We start from the raw sequence: 14,088 nt of genomic DNA, 5'->3' as shown, positions 1-14,088 counted from the left end.
GTCAGTTTAGAAGCAATTATACTAAACAAAATATAAATGCAACATGCAACAATTTCAACAATTTTACTGAGTTACAGTTCAAATCAGTCAATTGAAATCAGTCAATTGAAATAATGTCATTAGTCCCTAATCTATGGGGAGCCGGGCACAGCTAATCAAAATTAGTTTTTCCCCACAAAAGGGCTTTATTACAGACAGAAATATTCCTCAGTTTCATCAGCTGTGCTGGTGGCTGGTCTCAGACGATCCTGCAGGTGAAGAATCCAGATGTGTGATGCATATTTTAGAGTGGCCTTTCATTGTCCCAAGCACAAGATGCACCTGTGTATTGATTACACTGTTTAATCAGCTTCTTGATACACCTGTCAGGTGTATGGATTATCTTGGAAAAGGAAAAATGCTCACTAACAGGGATGTAAACAAATTTGTGCCCACATTTTTTGCAAAATAAGCTTTTATGCATATGGAACATCTCTGGAATCTTTTATTTCAGCTCATGAAAGATGGGACCAAAACTTCATGTTGCGTTTATATTTTTGTTCAGTATAGTGTAATCAGCTGTGTTTGCTAAGGATGGGGGGAAAGTGTGACATCAATCCAGGCCCGATGACTGGAGTTGCCTATCCCTGCCCTATAGGGTCATAGTGACTCTTACCGGTTTGGATAATAACTGCAAAATCACTTTAAGTAACTGTACTCAGATATATTAAGTGCAACAGGTTTCCTCAAAAGTTTTGAGTAGACAGCACATTGGGGTTTACAGTGTATAGGGAGTTGGGTGGCATTTGGCATGGTCCCATTCAGCGCTCATCTGTAGCACCCAGACCTGTGGCTACAGGGTTTCGCTGATAACTTTCTCTGTTTGATAAACGTCTGCAATTTAACTGTTTTTATTTGTCATTTGCGACAGTGGCACTATATTATCATCAAAGCAGACAAAGAAGGTGTTTAGTTTATCTGGAAGTGAGACGTCGGTGTACGTGATGGGGCCGGTTTTCTTTTTGTGGTCCGTGATTACCTGTAGACCCTGCCACATACGTCTCGTGTCTGAGCCGTTGAATTGTGACTCCACTTTGTCCCTACACCGACATTTTGCTTGTTTGATTGCCTTGCGGATGGAATAACTACACTGTTTATATTCGGCCATATCCCCATTCCTCTTTCCATGGTTAAATGTGGTGGTTCGCACTTTCAGTTTTGCGTGAATGCCGCCATCCATCCACAGTTTCTGGTTAGGGTATGTTTTAGTAGTCACAGTGTGTACAACATCTCCAATGCACATCCTTATAAACCCACTCACAGAGTCAGCGTATAGATCGATGTTATTCTCTGAGGCTCCCCGGAACATTTCCCAATCTGCATGATCAAAATAATCTTGAATCGTGGGTTCCGATTGGTCAGACCAGCATTGAATGTTTCTAGTCACGGGTACACCCTGTTTGAGTTTCTGCCTATAAGACGGTCGGAAGCAAAAAATATTTGGCATGGGTCCTGAGATTCTCAAAAGGTTCTACAGCTGCAACATTGAGTGCATCCTGACTGGTTGCATCACTGCTTCGTATGTCAATTGCTCGGTCTCTGACCGCAAGGCACAACAGAGGGTAGTGCGTACGACCCAGTACATCACTGGGGCTAAGCTGCCTGCCAGTCAGGACCTCTACACCAGGCGGTGTCAGAGGAAGGCCCTAAAAATTGTCAAAGACCCCAGCCACCCCAGTCATAGACAGTTCTCTCGACTACCGCATGGCAAGCGGTACCGGAGTGCCAAGTCTAGGACAAAAAGGCTTCTCAAAGGTGTTTTACCCCCAAGCCATAAGACTCCTGAGCAGGTAATCAAATGGCTACCCGGACTATTTGCATTGTGTGCCCCCCACCCAATCTCCCCCCAACCCCTCTTTTTTATGCTGCTGCAACTCTCTGTTTATCATACAGCATATGCATAGTCACTTTAACTATACATTCATGTACATACTACCTCAATTGGGCCGACCAAACAGTGCTCCTGCACATTGGCTAACCGGGCTATCTGCACTGTGTCCCACCACCCGCCAACCCCTCTCTTTTACGCTACTGCTACTCTCTGTTCATCATATAATATATGCATAGTCACTTTAACCATATCTACATGTACATACTACCTCAATCAGCCTAACTGATGTGTCTGTATGTAGCCTCGCTACTTTTATAGCCTCGCTACTGTATATAGCCTGTCTTTTTACTGTTTTATTTATTTACTTACCTATTGTTCACCTACTACCTTTTTTGCACTATTGGTTAGAGCCTGTAATTAAGCATTTCACTGTACACCTGTTGTTTCTGGCGCACTTGACAAATAAACTTGGATTTGGTTCGAACAAAGGATCCGCTTCGGGAAAGTCGTATTCGTGGTCGTAATGTTGGTAAGTTGACGTCACTCTTATATCCAATAGTTCTTTTCAGCTGTATGTAATAACACTTTAGATTTAATGGGCTAACAATGTAAGAAATAATACATTAAAAACAAAATACTGCATAGTTTCCTAAGGACTTGAAGTGAGGCGACCATCTATGTTGGCTACATCATCATTCCCAGTCAATATGGGGATTGAGAAACCCTGTGTAATCTACACCAGGAAACACATGTTGTATATGGGACACCACACAGAAAGGTATGACCACTCTAGCCCCATTACAACGAGACAAAATCATACCTTCCTGTGTGGTGTCCCATATACAACAGGTGTTTCCTGGTGCAGATTACACAGGGTTTCTCAGTCCCCATATTGACTGATACCATTACATTCAATAATAAAACAAGACAATACAAGTAAAAGTTGTGTCTAGTAAAAATTTGATGTAGAGTGCTAGGTCTCTCTCCATCTCTCTCAAGCCTGTATGTCAGTCTGGACTTCCTCTTGCAAGTCTCAAGGTTCTGGCCCCATACATGTTTCTCTGAACACATAATCACTGTTCTATTACCAATGACAGTTAGGATAGGTGATATCTGACAAACAAACAAATACTATGTTGAAGTTTGAACAGGTCAGATAAAACCTACCTAATTCTGGTCTCCCCATCGTTGGTGAGCAGGCAAGAGTTGAGGCTGGAGGTAAGGTCTTTGCCAGCTCCCAGTGAGCATAGAAGTGTAGATCAGCTCCTGGCCCCTTATCAAAGATCACTGATTACATTATCAATGGTGGTTATGATTAGCTTTGTGAAACCAACCTGATCGCTGCGCTCACCTTTCGATTTCAACTCAGATATAAATTACGACGTGAAATAGAATGGTCAACACAGCAATCGGGCTGGTTCCACCAGGTTAGGTTATACCCTGGACATTATATGCATCTAGGAAGTAGAAAATAAGCTTGTTTGTTTGTATAAATTATGTTTTACATTTGGGTTATCAAATGTATCAACGTAATGAAGCTTCTGTATTTGTATAAATGATGAGCCTGTGACAGCTGTTGCTGCTGAGAGGTGAAGGTTGCTGGCTGGATGCTTGCCAACATGTGGCTGACTGTTCCATACCTAGGAAATAGGGTTTAATATTTTCCAGGTATTTGACACATTTTCAATCCCGGGAATAAATCACTTTTATGTACATCTCCCTCGCTAACTTTAAGCATCAGCTGTCAGAGCAGCTTACCGATCGCTGCAGCTGTACACAGCCCATCTGTAAACAGCCCATCTGTAAACAGCCCATGGCCTGGTGTCAAGAAGGGTGGCAAAGAAGCCACTTCTCTCCAGGAAAAACATCAGGGACAGACTGATATTCTGCAAAAGGTACAGGGATTGGACGGCTGAGGACTGGGGGAAAAGTCATTTTCTCTGATGAATCCCCTTTCCGATTGTCTGGGGCATCCAGAAAAAAGCTTGTCCGGAGAAGACGAGGTGAGTGCTACCATCAGTCCTGTGTTTAATGCCAACAGTAAAGCATCCTGAGACCATTCATGTGTGAGGTTGCTTCTCAGCCAAGGGAGTGGGCTCACTCACAATTTTGCCTAAGAACACTTCCATGAATAAAGAATGGTACCAACACATCCTTCGAGAGCAACTTTTCCCAACCATCCAGGAACAATTTGGTGACGAACAATGCCTTTTCCAGCATGATGGAGCACCTTGCCATAAGCCAAAAGTGATAACTAAGTGGCCTGGGGAACAAAACATCGATATTTTGGGTCTATGGCCAGGAAACTCCCCAGACCTTAATCCCATTGAGAATTTGTGGTCAATCCTCAAGAGGCGGGTGGACAAACAGAAACCCACATATTCTGACAAACTCCAAGCATTGATTATGCAAGAATGGACTGCCATCAGTCAGGATGTGGCTCAGAAGTTAATTGACAGCATGCCAGGGTGAATTGCAGAGGTCTTGAAAAAGAAGGGTCAACACTGCAAATATTAACTCTTTGCATCACCTTCATGTAATTGTCAATAAAAGCCTTTGAAACTCATGAAATGGTTGTAATTATACTTCAGAATTACATAGTAACAAATTACAAAAATATCTAAAGACACTGAGGCAGCAGACTTTGTGAAAATTAATATTTGTGTCATTCTCAAAACATCTAGCCACAACTGTACTATCCGTATGTGATTGATACTGATGTCTCTGAATAAGGAGAGACTTGGCACTCGGCAGTAAAGTTTTGCTAGACACAACCTTTACTTGTTTTGTCGTTTTTCTGATTGAATTGAACGGTATCAGTCTATATTGGAGGGAGAAACCCCTTTTTTCCCTGCACCAATCAGGGAACTCATGTTTTATATTGGACAACACAGATAGGTGCAGTGAAACGTGTTGTTTTACAGGGTCAGCAATAGTAGTTTGGTACCCCTGGAGCAAGTTAAGATTAAGTGACTTGCTCAAGGGCACATCAACAGTTTTTGAACCTTGTTGGCTCAAGTTTTCAAACCAGTGACATTTCGTTTTACTGGCCCAGCGCTCTAACTGCTAGGCTACCCGCTGTCCGCGGGAATGTATGACCACTCTGCCATGTTTTCCAAGGTAGCTCCATTAGCACCAGAGAAAATTCCGATAGGCACAGTATTTGTATCTGCTAGGAATTACAATGAAATATTAAATGTGTACATTGTTATATTAGCAGAACACTGCTTCTATGATATTATGTTAAGGGTTGTTTATTCTACATGGACTTCCGGCATCTCACCAGATATCTATCTGCCTGTAGTTATTGAACTCAACCTGCAGGAGCTTGGTTTCATGTGATTGAGTGGGGGGAAACAGCTGCGGGCAAGGTTCTGACAGATTGGTGTGACTTGGTGGTGGTAAGGACACACCTGAGAATCACCCACATCAAACCATCCCACCAAGCCAACTCATGTTTGTCTTCGGTCATGGCCGCTAGCATTTCTTGAGGAACGAGCCAAAAAAACGTGGCCAAATCAGCAGGTGCAGTTCCCCTTTTCTCCAAGAACTCTTCAATTAACCAAAGGTGCAAATATGAACCATTGACTAGCAATGGTCCCTTGAGGAACTGCAGAGGTCCCTTGAGGAACTGCAGAGGTCCCTTGAGGAACTGCAGGGGTCCCTTGAGGAACTGCAGAGGTCCCTTGAGGAACTGCAGGGGTCCCTTGAGGAACTGCAGGGGTCCCTTGAGGAACTGCAGAGGTCCCTTGAGGAACTGCAGAGGTCCCTTGAGGAACTGCAGAGGTCCCTTGAGGAACTGCAGGGGTCCCTTGAGGAACTGCAGGGGTCCCTTGAGGAACTGCAGGGGTCCCTTGAGGAACTGCAGAGGTCCCTTGCGGATCCGCTAATTCTAAGAGTGTTTCCTTAGGGGAACGTTCAAAACTCTGTCTTTCTCTATCAGATGTAATACGTCTTCATGTCGTCAGAACAGTTTCTGAGAGAGAAAACAACAACGTATTTGATATACCTTTGCTTTGGACAGCCAGTGATGTTGATGGACAGGTGTTTTATATTCTATATTTCCTGTTAATTACATGTTGATATTTTCAAATATGATACAGGTTGAAGTATTGTGATATGTTTAGGTATTACTGACTATGTGAAGACATTACATACACACCTGAATGATGATCAAGTATTTTCAATGTGTAATATTTATTTTGTAAAGTAAAAAATTAGTATAGATTGATGTGTTTTATGTGAATGTACATTTCCTTTGGCAAAACTATTTTACACTATAAGTGTTTGCACAGCTATCATGTTGAAATATGAAACACTATCATGTGAAAGACTAATCGACACAAGATCTTGCGTCAGTCTCCTCGGCCCTTTGTGTTTTTCCTTTGTGTGTGTCCATGTGTGTGAGGCAACCAGAGTAGTTGCATATGGAGAGGTCACTCAACTCATAACACATAACGTTACATAACGCTCGGCCCAGCAGAAGAGAAAAATACATTTAAGGAGAGAGAGGGGGAAAACAACACAACATGGGGTCTGAGACTATAGGTCATAGGAGGCCTCTCTCCCTGTGTTGTGGTTGGTTGTGTTGTAACAGTCGGTGGACTTCAAATGGAACAAACACTGACAACATAACAGGAATCTTGTCCAGAGAAGAGAGAAATGTTGCTTATGTCACTGATCTCCATTTGCATAGCATTAACCTCCATTCGTACGCCAGACTATTTATTCCACTCAAGGGCAGAATGGCCAAGAGATCTGCCAATATGGGGATAAACAAAACACATAGAGACACACATGCTTTCTCTGCTTCTCTTACAAGCACTCAAACCCACACTCTGGCTCTCTCTCTCACACGCACGCATACTTCCCGTATGTGGGGCAGAGTCAGCAGCTTGTGGTTAGGAGTGTGTGAATGGTGCCAACAAAGTGTTCCAGTTAATGCGTACATGTGCATGTGTGTCAAGAGAGCTGAGGGGATGTTTTTAAGTCCTGCTACAGGAAGAGGCTTCCTCCAAACATCCAGCACAGATTGGGAATGTGGCATTTGCTGTGCATATGAGTGTTTTGTATTTCCATTCAACAGCCGGAATTGAACATAATTAGGTCCTTCCTTCACCTACATTTTTCCTACTTCACCGACATTATCCCTCCACCAACATTATCCCTCCACCTACAGTGGCTTGCGAAAGCATTCACCCCCTTGGCATTTTTCCTATTTTGTTGCCTTACAACCTGGAATTGAAATAGTTTTTTGGGGGGTTTGTATAATTTGATTTACACAACATGCCTACCACTTTGAAGATGCAAAATATTTTTATTGTGAAACAAACATGAAATAAGACAAAAAAACTAAACTTGAGCGTGCATAACTATTCCCCCCCCCCCTCCAAAAGTCAATACTTTGTAGAGCCACTTTTTGCAGCAATTACTGCAAGTATCTTGGGGTATGTCTCTTTAAGCTTGGCACATCTAGCCACTGGGATTTTTGTCCAACCTTCATGGCAAAATTGTTCCAGCTCCTTCAAGTTGGATGGGTTCCGCTGGGTTACAGCAATCTCTAAGTCATACCACATATTCCCAATTGGATTGAGGTCTGGGCTTTGACTAGGCCATTCCAAGACATTTAAATGTTTCCCCATAAACCACTCAAGTGTTGCTTTAGAAGTATGCTTAGGGTCATTGTCCTGCTGGAAGGTGAACCTCCGTCCCAGTCTCAAATCTCGAAGACTGAAACATGTTTCCCTCAATAATTTCCCTGTATTTAGCGCCATCCATCATTCCTTCAATTCTGACAAGTTTCCTAGACCCTGCAGATGAAAAACATCCCCACAGCATGATGGTGTTCTTGGGTTGATGAGGGGTGTTGGGTTTGCGCCAGACACTGTGTTTCCCTTGCTGGCCAAAAGGCTACATTTTAGTCTCATCTGACCAGAGTACCTTCTTCCATATGTTTGGGGAGTCTCCCAAATGCCTTTTGGTGAACACCAAACATGTTTGCTTATTTATTTCTTTAAGCAATGTTTTTTTTTCTGGCCACTCTTCCGTAAAGCCCAGCTCTGTGGAGAGTACAACTTAGTGGTCCTATGGACAGATACTCCAACCTCCGCTGTGGAGCTTTGCAGATCTTTCAGGGTTATCTTTGGTCTCTTTGTTGCCTCTCTGATTAATGCCCTCCTTGCCTGGTATGTGAGTTTTGGTGGGCGGTCCTCTCTTGACAGCTTTGTTGTGATGTCATATTCTTTCCATTTTTTAAGAATGGATGCTCCGTGGGATGTTCGAAGTTTCAGATATTTTTTTATAACCCATTCCTGATCTGTACTTCTCCACAACTTTGTCCCAGAGCTCCTTGGTGGTGCCCCTTGCTTAGTGGTGTTGCAGACTCTGGGGCCTTTCAGAACAGGTATATATGTACTGTGATCATGTGACAGATAATCTGACACTTAGATTGCACACAGGTGGACTTTATTTAACTAATTATGTGACTTCTGAAGGTATGTGGTTGCACCAGTTCTTTTTAGTGGCTTCATAGCACCCTTTTTCAGTTTAAATTTTGTTGAAATTTTTTGAAAGAAGTTATTATTTTCATTTTACTTCACTATTTTGTTATGTTCATTAAAATAAATACAAATAAAAATCAATTTATATTACAGGTTGTAATGCAACAAAATATGAAAGCTTCCTGTACCCAAGAAACATGTTGGCAGACAGGGTAACCAGAGTTGCTATAGATGTGCACAACAACCTCAAGGACTACTTGTATCTTTCAAGGATGCTGCTGTCACGTGTAGCACCCTGCAGTTTTTACATTTAGGTCATTTAGCAGACGCTCTTATCCAGAGCGACTTACAAATTGGTGAATTCACCTTCTGACATCAGTGGAACAGCCACTTTACAATAGTGCATCTAAATCATTTAAGGGGGGGGGGTGAGAAGGATTGCTTTATCCTATCCTAGGTATTCCTTGAAGAGGTGGGGTTTTAGGTGTCTCCGGAAGGTGGTGATTGACTCCGCTGTCCTGGCGTCGTGAGGGAGTTTGTTCCACCATTGGGGGGCCAGAGCAGCGAACAGTTTTGACTGGGCTGTGAATGTTGCAATGTGATTTGGAAAACGTGAGCACATATGTTTTCTTCTTCTGGTTGCTGGCGGTTTGTATGACATCATGTTGTGATCTACACTTGTTTTTGCTGTTTTTCTTATGCACACTTTACAAATCACAATAAAGTCTACCATAATGACTGTCACTTCATCCTTGTTGCTTTAGTTTGTCCTTTATCCTTTTACCTAACCTTGTTGTGTAGTGGCCTTTCAAAGAGGACTTTCCTGCAATGGTACATGAGTGACAATGGCTGTCCAACTGTAGACAATGAGGTTAAACGCTCAAGTCATTTACCTAATCAACATAACACAAGGTCATACATGGTAATGTGAAGTGACCTTTCAATAGAGCCCTTCCTGCTTTGGTACATGGGTAAAAATGATTTTCCAGTTGTAGACATTTAAAGACAGACCCCCAAGATATTAACCTCATCTTTCATGGTTCCACCAGTCACCAGAGGGCAGCAGAGACCATCCTAGAGACATTAACGTCACCCAGGTGTGTCTTATTTACTCGTTATAATGTCCTGGTTTTCTGTTGTCCTTTGCAGAAGCTTGAATTGGTTGCCATGTGCGGTTGGTCCATGAGTGAGGTGCTGAGTCTTAGTGTTTGTTGTTTTCAAGTGTACTGTAATCCTGTGGCTACCATTTCTCAGTAAAGTATTATGTTTATCCGTAACCACTGATTCCTTATCTAGTCTATTCTCTGCACCTGGGTCCAACCTCACCACGTCACATCATCTACATGTACATGTACAAAGCAGTACTACTGAGTGACTGATTCAGAACAGTAATATATTATGCCACATGTACAAATACATATTGGTTTTGGAAAATAGTGCAATGTAAAACAATCTAATACACTGGTGAACAGTGTGATGAAAGGGGAAATTAGTGAGAAAAAAGCACAAGGATAACACCAGTAATATATGAATTAGGAAATAAGTAGATATAATATATATTTTTAAACATGCACCACCCTAACGTGTGCATAAGAAAAGGACACAAGGTCCGGACCTCAGTATCTTCATATGTAGCTATGGACCTGATCAGAAATAAAGGTCAAAGTGACATTGAACATTAACAAACTGGATTGTGTTTACTACAGAGAAGAGTTAATGAGAAACAGGGCTGATGTCACACACATACACAGCCACACACACAAACACACCTGTCACTAAAGGATTAGTATCCATTTATGGTAAGGTAAAGTTTTTGCCTGTGTATGATGTAGTAGTGAGGGTATCCGATGACAACCACCCAGAAAAAAAACAGATGATTTAACACCAACGCACACAAACACATGCACACGCACAAACATGGGCACACACACATAAGCATGGCCACACACACACACAGTCACACACACTAACCCTGACTCTAACCTTAAACCCTAACCCAAACTCTTGACCCTAACCCTGAAGGTCTTGCATATTGGATTGTGCACTTAAATGTGTGTGTGTGTGTGCTTGTGTGTGTGCACTTGTGTGTGATTGTACACTTGTGTGTGATTGTACACTTGTGTGTGGGAAAACCAGAAAATCAAGGCTCCCATGCTCCAGCATCCATTGTGTTTGGTTTCCTCTCTGCAACAGCTCTAATCAAATCAAAAATGTATTTGTCACATGCGCCGAATACTGTGAAACACTTTCTTACAAGCCTTTAACCAACAATGCAGATCAAGAAACAGAAAATATTTACTAAATAAAGTAAAGTAAAAAAACAAACAAATAATAATAATCCTGAAGGTAACCCAAGAAAATGACATAACAATAACCGTTCCATATACAAGGGGTACCGGTACCGAGTCAATGTGCAGCAGTACGGGTTAGTTGAGGTCATTTGTAAATGGACTATGCATAGATAATTAACAGCAAGTAGCAGCAGTATAAAAACAAAGGATGGGTGGGGTGGGTGGGGGGGTCAATGTAAATAGTCCAGGTGGCCACTTGATGAATTGTTCAACAGTCTTATGGCTTGGGGGTAGAAGCTGTTAAGGAGCCTTTTGGTACTAGACTTGGCGCTCCGTTACCACTTTGCCGTGCGGAAGCAGAGAGCGCAGTCTATGACTTGGGTGACTGGAGTCTTTTGACAATAATGAGAGAATGATAGAGATAGACTGTGAGAAGAGAAGAGAGAAGGAGATATCTATCCTTCAAGATGGAGAGAAATGATAAATTTGACACCTTAATCAAAAATGAGTTACTCACATATAATTGATCTTTAGATGGTTTTTCATGTCTGTGAAGTTAGATTAGAAAAATAGTACATTAAGTAAAACACATATTTTTACTACAAGGTTCTATCTGAAATCCAATCACAAGCCTGAACAAATACAGATGGACCAATCAGAAAACGTATGGTATCAAAGCAAGTGCTGTGTAATGACACAGTACAATAGCATAAAATTGACAGAATTATACTGTAAAAAAGTACATGCTACCATAAACGGAATTAATTGATGAAGGGATGAATGAAATTCGATGAGGGGAGGGGTTTGTATTTCACATACTTTTACTGTAATTACAAGGGATTTGTGCAAGCAGGTTGGCTGCTAGGCAAAGTGTTTACAAACATTACAGCATATGAATGGATATTTGGTGTTTTATATCACTTGCACTTTTAGAGGCCTTAACAAGGCCTTCCAAATGAGCAGCTACTACAGGGAAATGAGCAGCTACTACAGGGCAAAACAGACCAAAAGAGACATGGACAAATTCTGTGGGGTGTATTTACAGTACCATTTGAAATACAGCAATTATTTACCTGCCCACAACATCTTCACACAGTGCACCATAATTTACAATATTCTGCAGTAAAACATACTTTACTGTTGATAATCCAAAAATTTACCGTATACAGAAATGTACAGTTTTGCATTACAGTGCATTATTTTATTTCATTTTGTCATTTTTCTTTTTCAGAGGGGGGTTACAGGTACAAAAACAATCAAATAACTGACAGCATAGGTTTCAAGTATCATGCTAGATAGTGTTAGTCTGGGAGAAGTTACAGGAGAGATTGTGTTAATTTCATCCCACCAATGTAAACTGATGACTTGGAATAAAATAAAGTTTAAGCCCATGTCATTGTGTCTTCTACTTCCTATTGCTTTTATAATTTTAGCAAAATATCAACAAGTGACTGAATGTTTGAAAATGATATATGACATAATTAGAATTATGCCTTAATCAATTGACTTGATCGATCAGCTTTTCACATCATCTCTTATCAACAGATTAGTGGTTAAAAATATCTTTATGATTCTGGGGGTCAATTACCTCATGTCAACCCATGGAAATGTGACAAGTATGATGAGTTTGCCGTTTGTGAAGAGAATAAAGATGTTTATTCTATCAAGACACGAGGAGCATGAATGACAAGGACACCTGATCGGTATGGGCTAAGCATGAATAGTCATTAAAAAAAATTGTGAAAAAAATTCCTACTACATTCTCATTAAAGTGAGGTGATAGAATTATGGTTAATTTAGCTATTATACAATCCATTTTAGTCAAACTAATATTGGAAGGAAAAATATTGTGGTTGCGCAACTTTGCAATGTTGATGCTTGGCTCATTTCCATACATATCAAACCTAATAGCATTAATTATTCAAGAAATCACAAACATGAAATTATGGCTGATAGGACATTTGTTGAAAGTAACGAGCATTACAAACCAGAAGCATGGCGATAAGACAGATATTGTGCACCTCTCGCCAGCTGTTACTTCTGCTCCCAGGCAGTTTTACACCCGAACCCGCCGGCAGGTACAACAATAACTTTGCTGGAGTTCTGTTCATGGTCTATTTCATTTCAAGTCATTTACCCTAGAAATTAAATTGAAGTTGTTAATTGTTGAGAACACATATACTGCAAGTTGTTTCTCATAGAATAGGGTGTCTCTAGCTCTATCAACCTCTGAGTAATTAGGAAAAAATAAAAGGGTTACTTTTGTGCTGGTTCTCCCCCACAAGCATAGTGGCAGGGGTTGGAACCTAAATCATTTCCCAATTGTTTAATTCTGAACCATTCTTTGTTAATTTCGTTCCACTGTTCCGACCAGCAAAAATAAAGTTCTGGACAGGATTGAACACCAGAAAAGTTATTACATTACTTCACCAATGGATAGAGCAGCATGCTATGGAGCAGGAAAGCTATTCAATTTTGCGGGTGAGAAGAGGTGGGCATGAAGAGCTGGGTATCTTGTTGTAATGGCACTATCTGAATTAGGCGCACAGACTTATACCTATGGAGGAGCAGCTTCTATGAAGGCACTTTGAATGTCTTTGAACTTCAGAGAGTTGGCTTAACCAATGTTTGACCAGAGCTATCCCTTGACCATGACTAAGATCCATTACATGACACATAATGGCGCCTAGAGTCTGAGAAGTAGACCAAAGCTAGCTAACGAGCTAGCTAACAAACGTGTATGTGCAGAGCGGTACCAGAATTGAAATAAAAACTTGTCTTACAAGGGGGGGGGGGGGGGTACTAAGCTAATATATGGAATTGTTTTAAGATTATCATTTAGTTATTGGATTTAGAATTTTAGGACCCCTTCAGGTATACATTTCATTTGTTGAATTTGGCTATAGCTCATTGAAATACATTGGATGACACATGAATAATTGTGCTGGAGGGGATGGCTGCCATTTTATGGGATCCTTACCAACTGAGCTATTTTGTTATTTTTTTCTGCATTGTTTGTAATTTATTTTGTACATAATGTTGCTTCTACCATCTCTTATGACCGAAAATAGCTTCTGGACATCAGAACAGCAATTACTCACGTCACAATGGACAAAGATGATTTATTTAATGAGACCGATGCAAAGGATATACTACTTATCCAAGACCAGGACTAAATCCCTGTCATTCGCGTGAAGAAAAGATGGAGATAACGGTGGCGGAGGTCAGGGGGCCTTGTGAGAATTCGTCAGCCTGTGGGTAAACCGCTACTATCCTCCATCTTATTAGCCAATGTGCAATCACTGGAAAATAAAATGGATGATCTATGGTCAAGACTATCCTATCAACGGGACATTAAAAACTGTAATATCTTGTGTTTCACCGAGTCATGGCTCAATGACAACACGGATAATACAGAGCTGGGTGG

This window comes from Oncorhynchus masou, chromosome 15 (assembly GCF_036934945.1).
Source record: "Oncorhynchus masou masou isolate Uvic2021 chromosome 15, UVic_Omas_1.1, whole genome shotgun sequence".
In the NCBI taxonomy this organism is placed as follows: Eukaryota; Metazoa; Chordata; class Actinopteri; order Salmoniformes; family Salmonidae; genus Oncorhynchus; species Oncorhynchus masou.
This window is presented reverse-complemented; position numbering follows the sequence as displayed.